We start from the raw sequence: 15,036 nt of genomic DNA, 5'->3' as shown, positions 1-15,036 counted from the left end.
ATATTACTATATTTACAACTTAATTAGAATCAATTTAAACTTAAGAAAAATAGCATAGTCCATTACAATTTTAAAAACTCATAATAAAAATTCTTAAAAATAGGATGGAATATATCACTATTTTTCTATATAGACATGAAACAATCTTTAATAGTCCGTTATTCACCATGATTCGGCATATCTTGTGCATGAGTCCACGGCCTTATATGCAAGGAAACATTCCATTTTCGTTTGTTTAAATTTAAAAGTCATCAACCACGTGGCACCCTTTAACTTGACAAACCCAATATAGAAATAAACGCCGCGGTAAGATAGCGAATGGTAACGGCCACGTATTAAAGAAGGCCGCCCATGGTTTTCGTTCCCAATTTCCGCACCTATAAAGCTTTACGACCATACACATCATCCTCTAACTCACAGCAGACGGCGAAGTCTCAATTATTTTGACGGCATTTGACGGAAGCATCCATGGCAGACATTGCGCTCCTCCTCACTGAAGATTATCACAAGAATCGAACGGCTGCGAGCACCACAGTTTATTTGCACAAACCCTCGTACAATTTGGGGGAGAAATTAGTTTTCTGTCAAGATTTCGTGCTGCAAGCGTTCCATATCTCTACGAAATTTGCCGAGAAGATCGCAGAGCCGAGGAGTCTCTTCCATTCGGCCATTGCGGAAGGATTTCTCTCTGCTTGACTGTACTTTAGCACAAATCTCGGTAAATTCGCAATGTAAGTAAGAAAGCGCTCACAGTAATTTTGTACAGTCAAAATTGTAAATAAATAAAACTGAGAGCCTCTGCAGTTATCTCTGACGCCAAAAAAATTTCTATTTTTCCTTTTGCAAAAGAGTTTTCTGAAGTAAATTTTATTTCTAAGATTGCAGTGCCGAGAAGCCTCTATTACGGAAGGATTTTTTTGTTCCTTACTGTACTTCAACACAAATTTTAGTAAGTTGCAATGTAAGAGAGCGCTCATGGTGATTTTGTACAGTCAAAATTGTAAATAATCAAATCACAGAATCTATGTAACCCTATCTAACGCCGTATATATTATCGCAATTAGGTTTAATACAGAAGATTCTCTTTCTTTTTCCTTTTCAGAAAATTGTGCTTAAAGATTCTGTCTAAGAATTCTTCCGAGAAGATTGCAGAGCCGAGAAATTTTTTGAATACGGCCATTACGGAAGATTTACCTCTGCTTGACTGTATTTCAACAGAAATTTCCGTAATTGACAATGTATGAAAGCGCCCAATGTGATTTTGCTAAGTCAAAATTGTAAGTAAATACAACACAGGGTCTATGTAATTCTGTTTTACACCATATCCAGACGATCTGATTAGGTTTTCTTTCCCAAAAGAAGTCTTTCCGAAAGAAAATATGTACTTCAAGAGTCTATCTAATTTTTCTTTTTTGAGAAGACGTGCAGAGCCGAGTCAAATTACAACTTAAGAAAGCGCTCATGGTGATCCCGTGGAGTCCAACTTTCAATCAAATAAAACAGAGTCTATGAAACTCTGTCCCACGCCGTATTTTCCTAATTCGGTTTTATCCAGAAGGTGGGAAAATTTGTGCTTTAAAATAGTATCCAAAAATTTCTTTCATAATAAGATCGCAGAACGGAATGAACGCTTCCACAGTGTCGTACACAGAAGGTGTTTTCTCATTTCAACATAAATTTCCGTAAATCACATTAAGAAAGCGATCATGGAGATTTTACAGAGTCTGGTAAATAACTAAAAACACGGGATCTACATAACCCAGTCTTCGGCCATAAATATTATTCTAATTAGATTTTGTTCATAATATCCTTTCACTTTTTGTGCCTAATTTTTAAATCCTTTTTCTAAAATTTCGCAGAAAATTTACTTTGAAATTGACAGCTGGGAAAATTTGGGCGTACGGTTATCATGTTATTTGACAGGAAAACTTTCATGTATTATTTTTCGCCGGTTTCTTTCCACGCGTGTCAAGATTACATAAATTTGCTGTTATTAAAATACACGTGTCGCACCGTAGGATGAGATTAAATTCCAGTGCACATTTTTGTTGTTTTATACTGTGGATTCTTCGGACCGTCACTGTCGAAATTACGAATGGGTGGTGATCTGGACATGTCAGGTTCATTAAAATATCATAATGGGTGGACTCTGACATTTGATTTTGATGATTTATCAACTAGCTTATATATACCTCTATATATATAGGCGGAAAATGAGCTAGTGGCAATTTATTTTTAAATTTTTTTTTTTCTATTTTTTAAAGGTTAGTGTTGAATTATTTCTTTCTTTTTAAATACAATTGTATAAACTTACTATAAAAATGTAATAGTGTAAACTTACTATAAAATTATTCTTGAATATTTTATTTTTTAATTCTATATATGGTATTTATTTGCATCACTTTAATTCATTTTTATTTTAAGCATATTGTTATGTAAAATGTTATATTGAAGAGTAGAGTTATAGTTAGGGTTAGGGTTAGTGTTAGGGTTGGGGTTATTGTTAGGGTTTGAGTTATGGATAGAGTTAGAGTTATGGTCAGGAATAGAGTTACAATTTGAAATATTCCCGATAGGATTATTGCTTACTCCAGCACCAAAAATACTAAAACTTCAAAGGTTTGACATTTCGTCAAACAGTTGGCAACCAAAGTTGTAGATTTTATACCCAAATCTGCCTAATTGATGCCGTAGCTCTATGGTTCGTACCCCCTTTTAAGTCTATCGAATGGTGAAACCCTTATACTTAATCCCTTACCAGACAATCTAATTAATGGATAGCAGTGATTTAAAACATGTACTGAATTGTATTGACCAGGTAGATATAATCATGGCACTTCTTAACAAGACAATGAATTAGAAAGCACAACTACCTCTGCCCACCGAAGCTTAATCTCCACACACTTTCATAAAATGTTTTAAGAAATATTCATACATTATCTGGCCAGAACTCCCAGAAGAATGCTACCTCAAATGCTTGGTCTTGCCGCCGTTTCTCTTCAGCTTCCAGCTTCCTTAACCTTTTGGAACCGGCACTCATTCCTTTGAAACTTCCTTTGGGTCGCAATTGACTGTTTTCTTTGGGAACAGAATAATGGTTCTATTCTGAAAACCGCCGACCTCCAAGGTTCATAATTCGTAGCCTCAATACGGGATTGGAACTGGTCCAGACTAGATCGAATGGAGATCAGATTCGTTCTTGTTTGTTCAGAGGGAATCGCTTCAATATTAATTGCAACCTGTTTCAAACCCGTGTCCTTGTACTCTGCGATTATTTAGTGATCTCTCCAAACTCCACGCAATTGCCAGTGCTGTTTACGGATGCTGAAGGAAGTCGCTTGTATTGAAAGATGTTTCTTCTGCCCGTTTCCTTCTCAATCCCGAATGTTGCAGGTGGACGGATTTGAATTTATTCTATCCGCTCCCTCTCTCTATTCCGCCTTCTATCATTTGTGCCTGATGCCGGCTGCAGGTGATATTTTGTTGCAAGGGTTCAATGCGAACGCCTGTCTATCTTCGGCCCTGTATGAATTGCTCCGTGGTCCTGTTGTGACTCAATGAACCAACCCCATAGATATTCGGATGCTACCATTTATCGCTGTGTATCCTATAACATGATCTTTGCCATTGCCTTTGGCCCAGACTTCGGCCTTAACAGCGTACGGAAATGCTGGCTAGAAAGCTGGCTTGGAACTTGTTCTTCTACTCTCGATCTGCTCACACTGCAACTTTCTATGAAGAAGTCGCCTTGCTCCTTTTTGCCAACTGATCCGTAAAATAATACTCCAATTTTGTAAATCGCTTAATCTTCAAATCTCAATTCTCAGAATGATTCTCCAAAATTCGGCCTTAGACCACCCGATTCTGCCCCTGATGAAATGACTGAATGTCACCTCCAATCTGCAATAATTCGGATGATATTTCACACCCTCAAAATTGCGTACCAATTGAGAGTTATCGTTCTCAATGGCCAACTGTGACAATTGCGAAAACCCTAGGTTCCACAATGCACCCGTGATTGAATCACAATCTGAAAACAAAGAGAGATAATCAACTGCCCTAATTCGAATGGAGCCCCGAGGTGCCTATTTATTCTTTTCCCTCCATCCTCTCCAGAGACTTCTAGAACCTTTTTGATCTTATCTCTTAAGTGACTTTATTAAATATTTTTATAATCCAAGTCACTTTATTAAATATAAAGTTATTTATTTATTTAATTAAAATAATTAATTAGTCGTCCTTGGACAACCAGTATTAATTAAATTAATTAAATCGAACTGTCACCAAAAATTGGGGACATGACAGTCCGCCCTTCTTGAAATTGCTTGTCCCCAAGCAATGGATGAACCATGACCCAATCAGTCTGCCTGGATCCCAAATGTAAATCTGTGTATCATCCTAATCCGCATCATACTCCCGTGGAGAAATCATCAATACCAGTAACTGAGAAACTGTACTCAACATCCAAACAACTGACACTTCTGATGAAATCATCTGAAAACCAACTGTAGATGTCAGTAGAAGAAACCATTCTGCGGAACTCAAGCCAACTGAAACATCAACTTTATCAAAACTCAAGCCCCTGTCAGAATGACACTTGCACCCAACTGCACTGTAGATATGACAACAGCTATAGGTACCTGAATTACTGCCATCAAATTCAATCTCTGAAAAACTGCTCCGAGTGTGTTGATGCTGCAGGCTGAATAACTTGCTACTACCACTTCTTTTTTCGAAAGTAAGGGCCAATCTATCCCCTAATGGATGGTAAGAAACTGGAGCCAATCTACATCTGCGTGAAATAAAATCTTCTATCTCTATGTCAAAAAGAAAATGATGAGCGTACCCTACCGCATAACGCTGATAAGAACCTCCAAACTCTGCTGCTGGCTCATCATCACTGAACTGGGAATCAACAGATGGCTCCAATTTCTGACTCCGAGTGACTGTAGGTCGGATAGGATCCCATGCATTTTGCTCAACAAACACTTCCTCGAGATCCCTGTGAGGTAGCATAGTAGAAAGGACCCCTATAATCTTCTCAACCAATCTGCAAATAACACTAGTATCATGGATGAGAACACCTTCTGTCACTTCATGCGAGTCCAAATGAACACATGCACTATCCAGCAAATACTCCATGAACGGTTCAGTGCAGTAAAAATTATATGAGGAAACATTAACATACTCCCCTTTACACCACAACTGGTCCTCCTGTAAGGGTGGCATATTCAACTGTACCACACTATCAACTATCTGAGAAGAATCAATCTGAAAACTTGACTCTACCGGTATCCCAAACTCATTAAGACCAACTTCCTCCAAACCCTGAACATGTGTGTCAGTCTCAACAATAAGCTCCTCAAAAGCAACTGTAGGAGTGTACTTACCGTCATCTACCTCAGTAGTCAAATGAACTGGGTCTGGGGCTGGTTTTGACCGCAAATGCTCCAACTCCACGGTCACCTCCTTCAACTGAAACTGCGACTTCTGTAGATCTCGCTGTGTGTCCTCTAATGCCTCAGTAGTCGCTATGAGCCCTTGGGAAAGTTCACTCACCTCCTCTTCACGATCCAAGAGTGCCTCATATGCTGTACTCCCCCACTCAACCAAGTGATCACAGTCGGCTACCAATCGTAAATAATCCTGCTTCAAAATCCGAACAGCTTCACGCAAGGCATGAATCTCTACCAAAGAAAAGTAACCACCGCTGGACTCATCTGTCATAGAAGTTCCCCAACTAGTAACAACCAACAACTGACGAGCAGTATCAAAATGCTCACAAGGGATAGCAATGTCTCGCTCACTAACTTTCAATTGGCTAATCACATGATGGCTCTGGCTAGACCGTCTTTTATAAATTCCCTCTGACACATTGTTTAGAGGAGTGTCTTCAAAGATACTGGTCTCTGGATTATTATCATCCATATTTTTTGAATCAACTTTAAAACTCATATCAACATCCAGAGTGTCAAAATCTGTAGTCCTGCTATCAAGCTCTTCTGTACCTAAAGAAACTGTCAAGGAAGCTGAATCTTCAAAACTGTTCACTTCATTCTCCCGGATGTCATCAAGGTCAAAACGATCCTGGGACTCATCTGTACATGCTTCCAAATATGAAAAACCTTCAACACCTTTCAGCAAGGATGGTCGACTGGAAATATGAACCAAACCCAACAACGGTGCATAAAAACTAATACCAACATCGGATGTTCTGCTGGCACAAGGAAAGACAACACCGTGTATTCTGCTAATCAAATCCATGATAGCACTCAAACAAACATTGCTACTATTAAGTGTTAAAGATCTCCAGTTAACTGAATCCCAAATGCTGCTGAAACATTCCTGAATCCATATGCAAGAAACAACTGGTAACTCAAGCAAACTACTTACTTGAGTAATGTGACTGATACCAGCTAACTTCACATACCTGTCTGATATCGTCTTCTCATTATTAGCAACCACATATGAACAGCCTACTGCAGAAAACTGAGTGTCAGACGTGCCAGATGAAATTAAGCTTAGCTCCATGCCATGCTCATTCCCATGTCTTTCCCAGTCCTGTAAAGCCAAAGTTTCTCGAGTGTCCTCAAGCTCGCGAGAAAGCTTGACAACCTCCTCCTCCTTCCTCCTCAAGGCATCTGAATAGTCTTTGGCAAGGCTTAGAAGATGGTCACGATCTGATAGAAGATGTAAATAACTCAACTTCGTTGTTCCCATTCCTTCACCAATTGCATGTAAGTCAAAGCAAGAAGAATTTGCCTGAACTCCCTTATGTCTTCCTTGTAACTGAATCATCTGGATGTGCTCTTCTAACATCTCCCGCATCTTGTCATGATGAGATAAAGAAGCCACAATACTATCTTTGCTTACCCTCAGCTGGCTGGACAAATCTTGTGAAGTATTGCCATTCTCATCCTCATGTGACGAAGCATCTAACTGAGCCTGGTACTCTTTGTCAGCAAAATCATAAATGCTCGATGTCTGCTCATTTTCACCAAGTATCTCATCATCATGCACAATGACATCTTCATCATCATCTGAACTCACTTTACTAAAATCATTGCTTGTTGGAAGAGTACATGAGACATCACCCTTGGAAAGCTCGTATTCAACTGTCTTAACTTGAGTGTCAAGTTGACAGTTACTATCCATCAGCGTAATGTCCTTCACCGCTTCTCCCTGTGATCGAACTGAAACCTCTGACCGGTTGTACACTTGTTTCTCGAACTCCTCATTAAGGTTCCTAGTAACATCTCTCATTGTATCAGTCAACGCTTTGTGAGAAGATGTGCCAAAATGAAATCCAGTTGATTTATTCACCTTAGCTGGGACGGACAGCCTGTCAAGCATACGGTGGTGTTTAACCAACAGTTCAGACATGTTATGTTTGATTTTTTTGAGCTCATCCTGAATGTCTGAATAGTCCTCCTTTCCACAATTCTGACTCTGAATACTGCGTCTATTACTTGTCCGAGATTGTGTCCTTGGAGACTTTGTGCTGTACCTGTCCATCTTGGTTGAAGTAGAGTGCTGATCACTCATGTAAGTCGGTTCTCACCCCACAGGATGGCAAGAAAACCGCTCTGATACCACTGAAATATTCCCGATAGGATTATTGCTTACTCCAGCACCAAAAATACTAAAACTTCAAAGGTTTGACATTTCGTCAAACAGTTGGCAACCAAAGTTGTAGATTTTATACCCAAATCTGCCTAATTGATGCCGTAGCTCTATGGTTCGTACCCCCTTTTAAGTCTATCGAATGGTGAAACCCTCATACTTAATCCCTTACCAGACAATCTAATTAATGGATAGCAGTGATTTAAAACATGTACTGAATTGTATTGACCAGGTAGATATAATCATGGGACTTCTTAACAAGACAATGAATTAGAAAGCACAACTACCTCTGCCCACCGAAGCTTAATCTCCACACACTTTCATAAAATATTTTAAGAAATATTCATACATTATCTGGCCAGAACTCCGAGAAGAATGCTACCTCAAATGCCTGGTCTTGCCGCCGTTTCTCTTCAGCTTCCAGCTTCCTTAACCTTTTGGAACCGGCACTCATTCCTTTGAAACTTCCTTTGGGTCGCAATTGACTGTTTTCTTTGGGAACAGAATAATGGTTCTATTCTGAAAACCGCCGACCTCCAAGGTTCATAATTCGTAGCCTCAATACGGGATTGGAACTGGTCCAGACTGGATCGAATGGAGATCAGATTCGTTCTTGTTTGTTCAGAGGGAATCGCTTCAATATTAATTGCAACCTGTTTCAAACCCGTGTTCTTGTACTCTGCGATTATTTAGTGATCTCTCCAAACTCCACGCAATTGCCAGTGCTGTTTACGGATTCTGAAGGAAGTCGCTTGTATTGAAAGATGTTTCTTCTGCCCGTTTCCTTCTCAATCCCTAATGTTGCAGGTGGACGGATTTGAATTTATTCTATCCGCTCCCTCTCTCTATTCCGCCTTCTATCATTTGTGCCTGATGCCGGCTGCAGGTGATATTTTGTTGCAAGGGTTCAATGCGGACGCTTGTCTATCTTCGGCCCTGTATGAATTGCTCTGTGGTCCTGTTGTGACTCAATGAACCAACCCCATAGATATTCGGATGCTACCATTTATCGCTGTGTATCCTATAACATGATCTTTGCCATTGCCTTTGGCCCAGACTTTGGCCTTAACAGCGTACGGAAATGCTGGCTGGAAAGCTGGCTTGGAACTCGTTCTTCTACTCCCGATCTGCTCACACTGCAACTTTCTATGAAGAAGTCGCCTTGCTCCTTTTTGCCAACTGATCCATAAAATAATACTCCAATTTTGTAAATCGCTTAATCTTCAAATCTCAATTCTCAGAATGATTCCCCAAAATTCGGCCTTAGACCACCCGATTCTGCCCCTGATGAAATGACTGAATGTCACCTCCAATCTGCAATAATTCGGATGATATTTCACACCCTCAAAATTGCGTACCAATTGAGAGTTATCGTTCTCAATGGCCAAATGTGACAATTGCGAAAACCCTAGGTTCCACAATGCACCCGTGATTGAATCACAATCTAAAAACAAAGAGAGATAATCAACTGCCCTAATTCGAATGGAGCCCTGGGGTGCCTATTTATTCTTTTCCCTCCATCCTCTCCAGAGACTTCTAGAACCCTTTTGATCTTATCTCTTAAGTGACTTTATTAAATATTTTTATAATCCAAGTCACTTTATTAAATATAAAGTTATTTATTTATTTAATTAAAATAATTAATTAGTCGTCCTTGGACAACCAGTATTAATTAAATTAATTAAATCGAACTGTCACCAAAAATTGGGGACATGACACAATTAGAGTCAGGATTAGCATTAGGGTTAGGGATAGGGTTATAGTTAGGGTTAGGTTTAGAATTAGAGTTATAGTTAATGTTAGGATTAGGGTTAGAATTTGGGTTACAAATATAGTTAGGGTTAGAATTAGAGTTAGGGATAGGGATAAGGTAAGGGCGAGGGTAAGAATAAGGGTTTAGGTTACAAATATAGTTAGGGTTAGGATTAGAATTAGAGTTAGGGTTTTAGTTAGAGGTAGAGTTAGAATTGGAGCTCAAATAAGGGCTAGAGTTACAGTTGAAATTAGGGTTATAATTAGGGTTAAAATAAGGATTAGGGTTAGGGTTAAAATTAGATTTACGGTTAGAGTTAGAGAAAGGGTTAGTTTTAGGGTGATGGTTAAGATTGGGTTTATATTTAGAGTTAGGGTTGTATATAGAGTTACATGAGGGTTAAGGTTAGGGTAAGGGTTTGAGTCAGGGTTAAGGTTAGGGTTAGGGTTAGGGCTATGGTTTTCGTCTAGATTAAAGTAAGGGTTAAGGTTAGAGTTAGAGTTTTGAGTCAGGGTTAAGGTTAGAGTTAAGGTTAGGTTATGGTTTTAGTGAAGGTTAAACTAAGGATTAGGATTAGGATTAGAGTCTAATTATAGTAGAGTTAGATTTACAGTTAGGGTTATATTTAGGGTTAGAGTTAGGGGAAGGATTATGGTTTTAAAAAAAGTAATTTTCTTTTTGGCATATTGTAATGTAAAATGTTATAGTCAAACATAGATATATGGTTAGGGATAAAGTTACCATTACAGTTAATGTTAACCTTAGGGATAGAATAAGGGTTAGGGTTAGCATTAGGTTTAGGGCTGGAGTTAGGGTTAGGGTTTGAGTTATGGTTAAGGTTAGGGTTAGAGTTATGGCTATGGTTATTGTTAGAGTTATGGTTATGGTTATTGTTAGAGTTATGTTTATGGTTAAGGTTAGAGTTAGAGTTATGGTTATGGTTAAGGTTCGGATTAGAGTTATGTTTATGATTAAGGTTAGGGTTAGAGTTATGGTCATAGTTAAGGTTAGGGTTAGAGTTATGGTTATGGTTAGGGTTAGTGTTATAGTAAGGCTAGGGTTAGGGTTTGAGTTAGGGTTAAGGTTAGAGTCAAGGTTAGGGTTTGAGTTAGGATTAAAGTAAGGGTTAGGGTTAGGGTTAGGGTTCGATTATGGTAGAGTTGGATTTAGGGTTAGAGTTAAGGGTTAGATTTATGCTCATGGTTAAGGTTAGGGTTAGAGTTATGGTTATGGTTAGGGTTAGTGTTTGAGTCAGGGTTAAGGTTAGATTTAGGATTAGGGTTAAGGTTTTAGTTAGGATTGAAGTTAGGATTAGGGTTAGGGTTAGAGTCTAATTATGATAGAGTTAGATTTAGGATTAGAGTTAGGGATAGAGTTATGTTTATGGTTAAGTTTAGGGTTAGAGTTATGCTCATGGTTAAGGTTAGGGTTAGACTTATGGTTATTGTTATGGTTAGGTTTTTAGTAGGACCAGGGTTAGGGTTAGGGTTATGGTTAGAGTCCAATTATGGTAGAGTTAGATTTAGGGTTAGAGTTAGGGACAACTTAATGTTTATGGTTAAGGTGAGGGTTAGGGTTAGAGTTAGAGTTAAGGTTAGGGTTAAGGTTAGAATTAAGGTTAGGGTTAGTGTTAAGGTTAGGGTTAAGGTTAGGGTTAGCATTAGGATGAAAATTAGGGTAAGGGATAGGGTTTGAATTAGAGTTAGGGTTCTTGTTAGGGTTCTTGTTAGGGTTAGGTTTACAATTAGAGCTAGAGTTAGGGTCAAGGTTAGAGTTACAGTCATGGTTAAAGTTAGAGTTAGGGTTAGGGTTAGGTTTAAAATTAGAGCTAGAGTTGGGATTAGGGTTAGAGTTAGAATTACGGTTAGAAATATAGTTAGGATTAGAGATAGAGTTAGGGTTAGGGTAAGGGTAAGAATTAGGGGGAGGGTTAGAATTAGGGTTACAAATATAGTTAGGGTTAGTGTTAGGGTTAGAATAAGAGTTAGGGTTAGGGTTAGAGATAGAGTTAGAATTAGAGTTAGAATAAGGGTTGGAGTTAGAGTTAGAGTTAGAGTTAGGGTTAGAATTAAGGTTAGGATTGTAATTAGTGTTAGAGTTAGGGTTAGGGTTAGTGTTAGGGTTATGGTTAGGGTTAGCATTAGGGTTAGGGTTAGGGTTAGTGTTAGGGTTAATAAGTGGTTAAATGTTACACTAAAATAAGGGACACGGTTAAGGGAAGTATGGGATTTAGGTGTAGTGTTGGAGTATTTGGAGTACAACTATAGTCAATTTGGGATATATGTTATACAAATGACTCGAATAGTGGAAAAATTAATTCATGAAAGGGAAGTTATAAGTCCCAACACAACAATTCAGATGATGTTAAAAGTGTGAAAGAATATATAAGAGTCAATTTTATGAAAATTATTTCTCCATGATGATGTGAGAATATTATATATTGTTGAATTTTTAATAATGCTAATGCAATTTTTACGCCGAGAGGCGTTCTATACAATCACAACACAAATATCCAGTACGAGAATATGCCAAAAAAGATTCTCCGTCAATAAAAAAGAATTGGGAGCAGTTACAAACTTCCAAATTAAATATTAAAAAAGCATTCCCGAAATAATAGCTAGCCGAAATAATAGGAAGCCAAATGGAGGCTGAAATAATAGGGCCTCAAAAAATAGGGCTCGAAAAAATAGGGGCGAAACAATTTCAATATGATTTTTTTGGTTAAATATAATTTTGCATGCACATTCATGCTTATTTTTTGCAGGGAGTGAGGGAATTTGAAGCAAATTCGTGGAATGTGAAGAGACATCTATTGGGGGATATGAGGAGCCTCTCGAAGTTATAAAACCAGGGCTCTTTATTTCATTTTCATTACGCCGAGAGGCGTTCTATACAATCACAACACAAATACCTAGCATGAGAATATGCCAAAAAAGAATTTTCGTCAATAAAAAAGAATTGGGAGCAGTTACAAACTTCCAAATTAAATATTAAAAAAGCATTCCCGAAATAATAGCTAGCCGAAATAATAATAAGCCAAATGGAGGCTGAAATAATAGGACCCGAAAAAATAGGACTCGAAAAAATAGGGCCCAAAAAAATAGGGGCGAAATAATTTCAATATGATTTTTTTTGTTAAATATAATTTTACATGCACATTCATGCTTATTTTGAAACAAATTCGTGGAATGTGAAGAGACGTCTATTGGGGGATATGAGGAGCCTCTCAGAAGTTATAAAACCAGGGCTCCTCATTTCATTTTCATTTTATATTATTCCAAGAAGGAAGAGGTGGAGGTTATTGGAGGATTAGATTGGAGTTTTTGAATAGAAGTAGATTGAAGTTTTGGAGTTACATTTTTGCAGGTGAGATTTCTATTTTTTATTTACATTTTCATTTAGATTTAGATGTAGATATAAATTGAAATTTAAAATTAGTTATAATATTCTACTTTGATTTAGATTTCAATTTTAATTAATTTTATTTAGATTTAGAATATGATTCGTTTATATCAATTTTAATTAATTATATGATTCGTTTATAACAAAATATAAACTAAATATATGATTCGTTTATTTTAAGTTAATCACTAACTTTAATAAAATACAAATTTTATTGATAAGGTGACCTTCTTGTCCACATCAAGGATTAAATTTAATTATGAAACATTAAAAATATAAATATTTTGAAACATGCAAATATAAAATTATTATGAAACATACAAATCTAAAACATGGAAACCAAAAGTATTTTGAAATATGCAAATCTAAAACTAATGTAAAACATGGAAATGTAAAACTAAATTGAAACATGCACATTAAAAATCTACAAAAAAAAATGTATTGTCAAATATCTAAATCAAATAGTTTTTGAATCCTAAATCTAAATCAAACATACAAAGCTAAACTATATGGAACTTTAATCTACTCCTGTTCAAATACTCTAATTGCTCCAATAATCTCCATCTTTTCCTCCCTACAAAAACACAAAATGAAAATGAAATGAGGAGACTTTGTTTTATAATTTATGAGAGAACCCTCATATCCCCCAATAGATGTCTTTTGACATTCCATGAATTTGTTTCAAATTCCCCCACTCCTCACAAAAAAAAAACATGAATGTACATGCAAAAATATATTTAACAAAAAGAAAATGTTTTATATTTAAAATTTTAATTAAGTTATTTCAGCCCTATTTTCTTGGGTTTTATTTTTTTGGCCTTATTTTTTCAGGTCCTATTATTTCGGCATCCATTTGGCTTAATATTATTTTGGCTAGCTATTATTTTGAGAATTTTATTTTATTTTATAATTCAATAATGATAAAATATATATACTAAATATATGATTTATCTACTTTAAATAAATCATGATGATGTGAGAACATTATATATTGTTGAATTTTTAATAATGCTAATGCAATTTTTATGCCGAGAGGCATTCTATACAATCACAGCACAAATACCCAGCACGAGAATATGCCAAAAAAGATTCTTCGTCAATAAAAAAGAATTGAGAGCAGTTACAAACTTCCAAATTAAATATTAAAAAAGCATTCCCGAAATAATAGCTAGCCGAAATAATAGGAAGCCAAATGGAAGCCGAAATAATAGGGCCCGAAAAAATAGGACCCGAAAAAATAGGGGCGAAATAATTTCAATATGATTTTTTTTGTTAAATATAATTTTGCATGCACATTCATGCTTTTTTTTTGCAGGGAGTGAGGGAATTTGAAGCAAATTCGTGGAATGTGAAGAGACATCTATTGGGGGATATGAGGAGCCTCTCGAAGTTATAAAACCAGGGCTCCTTATTTCATTTTCATTACGCCGAGAGCTGTTCTATACAATCACAGCACAAATATCCAGCACGAGAATATGCCAAAAAAGATTCTCGGTCAATAAAAAAGAATTGGGAGCAGTTACAAACTTCCAAATTAAATATTAAAAAATCAATCCTGAAATAATAGCTGGCCGAAATAATAAGAAGCCAAATGGAGGCTAAAATAATAGGACCCAAAAAAATAGGACTCGAAAAAATAGGGCCTGAAAAAATAGGGGCAAAATAATTTCAATATGATTTTTTTTGTAAAATATAAATTTACATGCACATTCATGCTTATTTTGAAACAAATTCGTGGAATGTGAAGAGACGTCTATTGGGGGATATGAGGAGCCTCTCAGAAGTTATAAAACCAGAGCTCCTCATTTCATTTTCATTTTATGTTTTTCCAAGAAGGAAGAGGTGGAGGTTATTGGAGGATTAGATTGGAGTTTTTGAATAGAAGTAGATTGAAGTTTTGGAGTTACATTTTTGCAGGTGAGATTTCTATTTTTTATTTACATTTTCATTTAGATTTAGATGTAGATATAAATTGAAATTCAAAATTAGTTATAATATTCTACTTTGATTTAGATTTCAATTTTAATTAATTTTATTTAGATTTAGAATATGATTCGTTTATATCAATTTTAATTAATTATATGATTCGTTTATAACAAAATATAAACTAAATATATGATTCGTTTATTTTAAGTTAATCACTAACTTTAATAAAATACAAATTTTATTGATAAGGTGACCTTCTTGTCCACATCAAGGATTAAATTTAATTATGAAACATTAAAAATATAAATATTTTGAAACATGCAAATATAAAA

General features: G+C 36.3%; 1 long non-coding RNA gene across 2 annotated transcripts; it reads left to right on the top strand.

Annotated features, from left to right (window-relative positions):
• Nucleotides 1-389: 389 nt before the first annotated feature.
• LOC149536759 (uncharacterized) lies at nt 390-1,322 on the top strand. Of its 2 annotated transcripts, none has more exons than XR_016357779.1 (2): nt 390-731; nt 879-1,322. It is a non-coding gene; the product is annotated as an uncharacterized LOC149536759 (long non-coding RNA). The 2 variants fall into 2 exon arrangements; XR_016357778.1 differs by having other exon boundaries at nt 391-731; nt 886-1,322.
• Nucleotides 1,323-15,036: the final 13,714 nt, after the last annotated feature.

Source organism: Cupressus sempervirens, chromosome 10 (genome assembly GCF_028749045.1).
Source record: "Cupressus sempervirens isolate cs-2001-9-10 chromosome 10, ASM2874904v1, whole genome shotgun sequence".
NCBI lineage: Eukaryota > Viridiplantae > Streptophyta > Pinopsida > Cupressales > Cupressaceae > Cupressus > Cupressus sempervirens.
The sequence above is the reverse complement of the archived record's forward strand: the minus strand, read 5'-3'. Positions and strand labels throughout refer to the sequence as shown.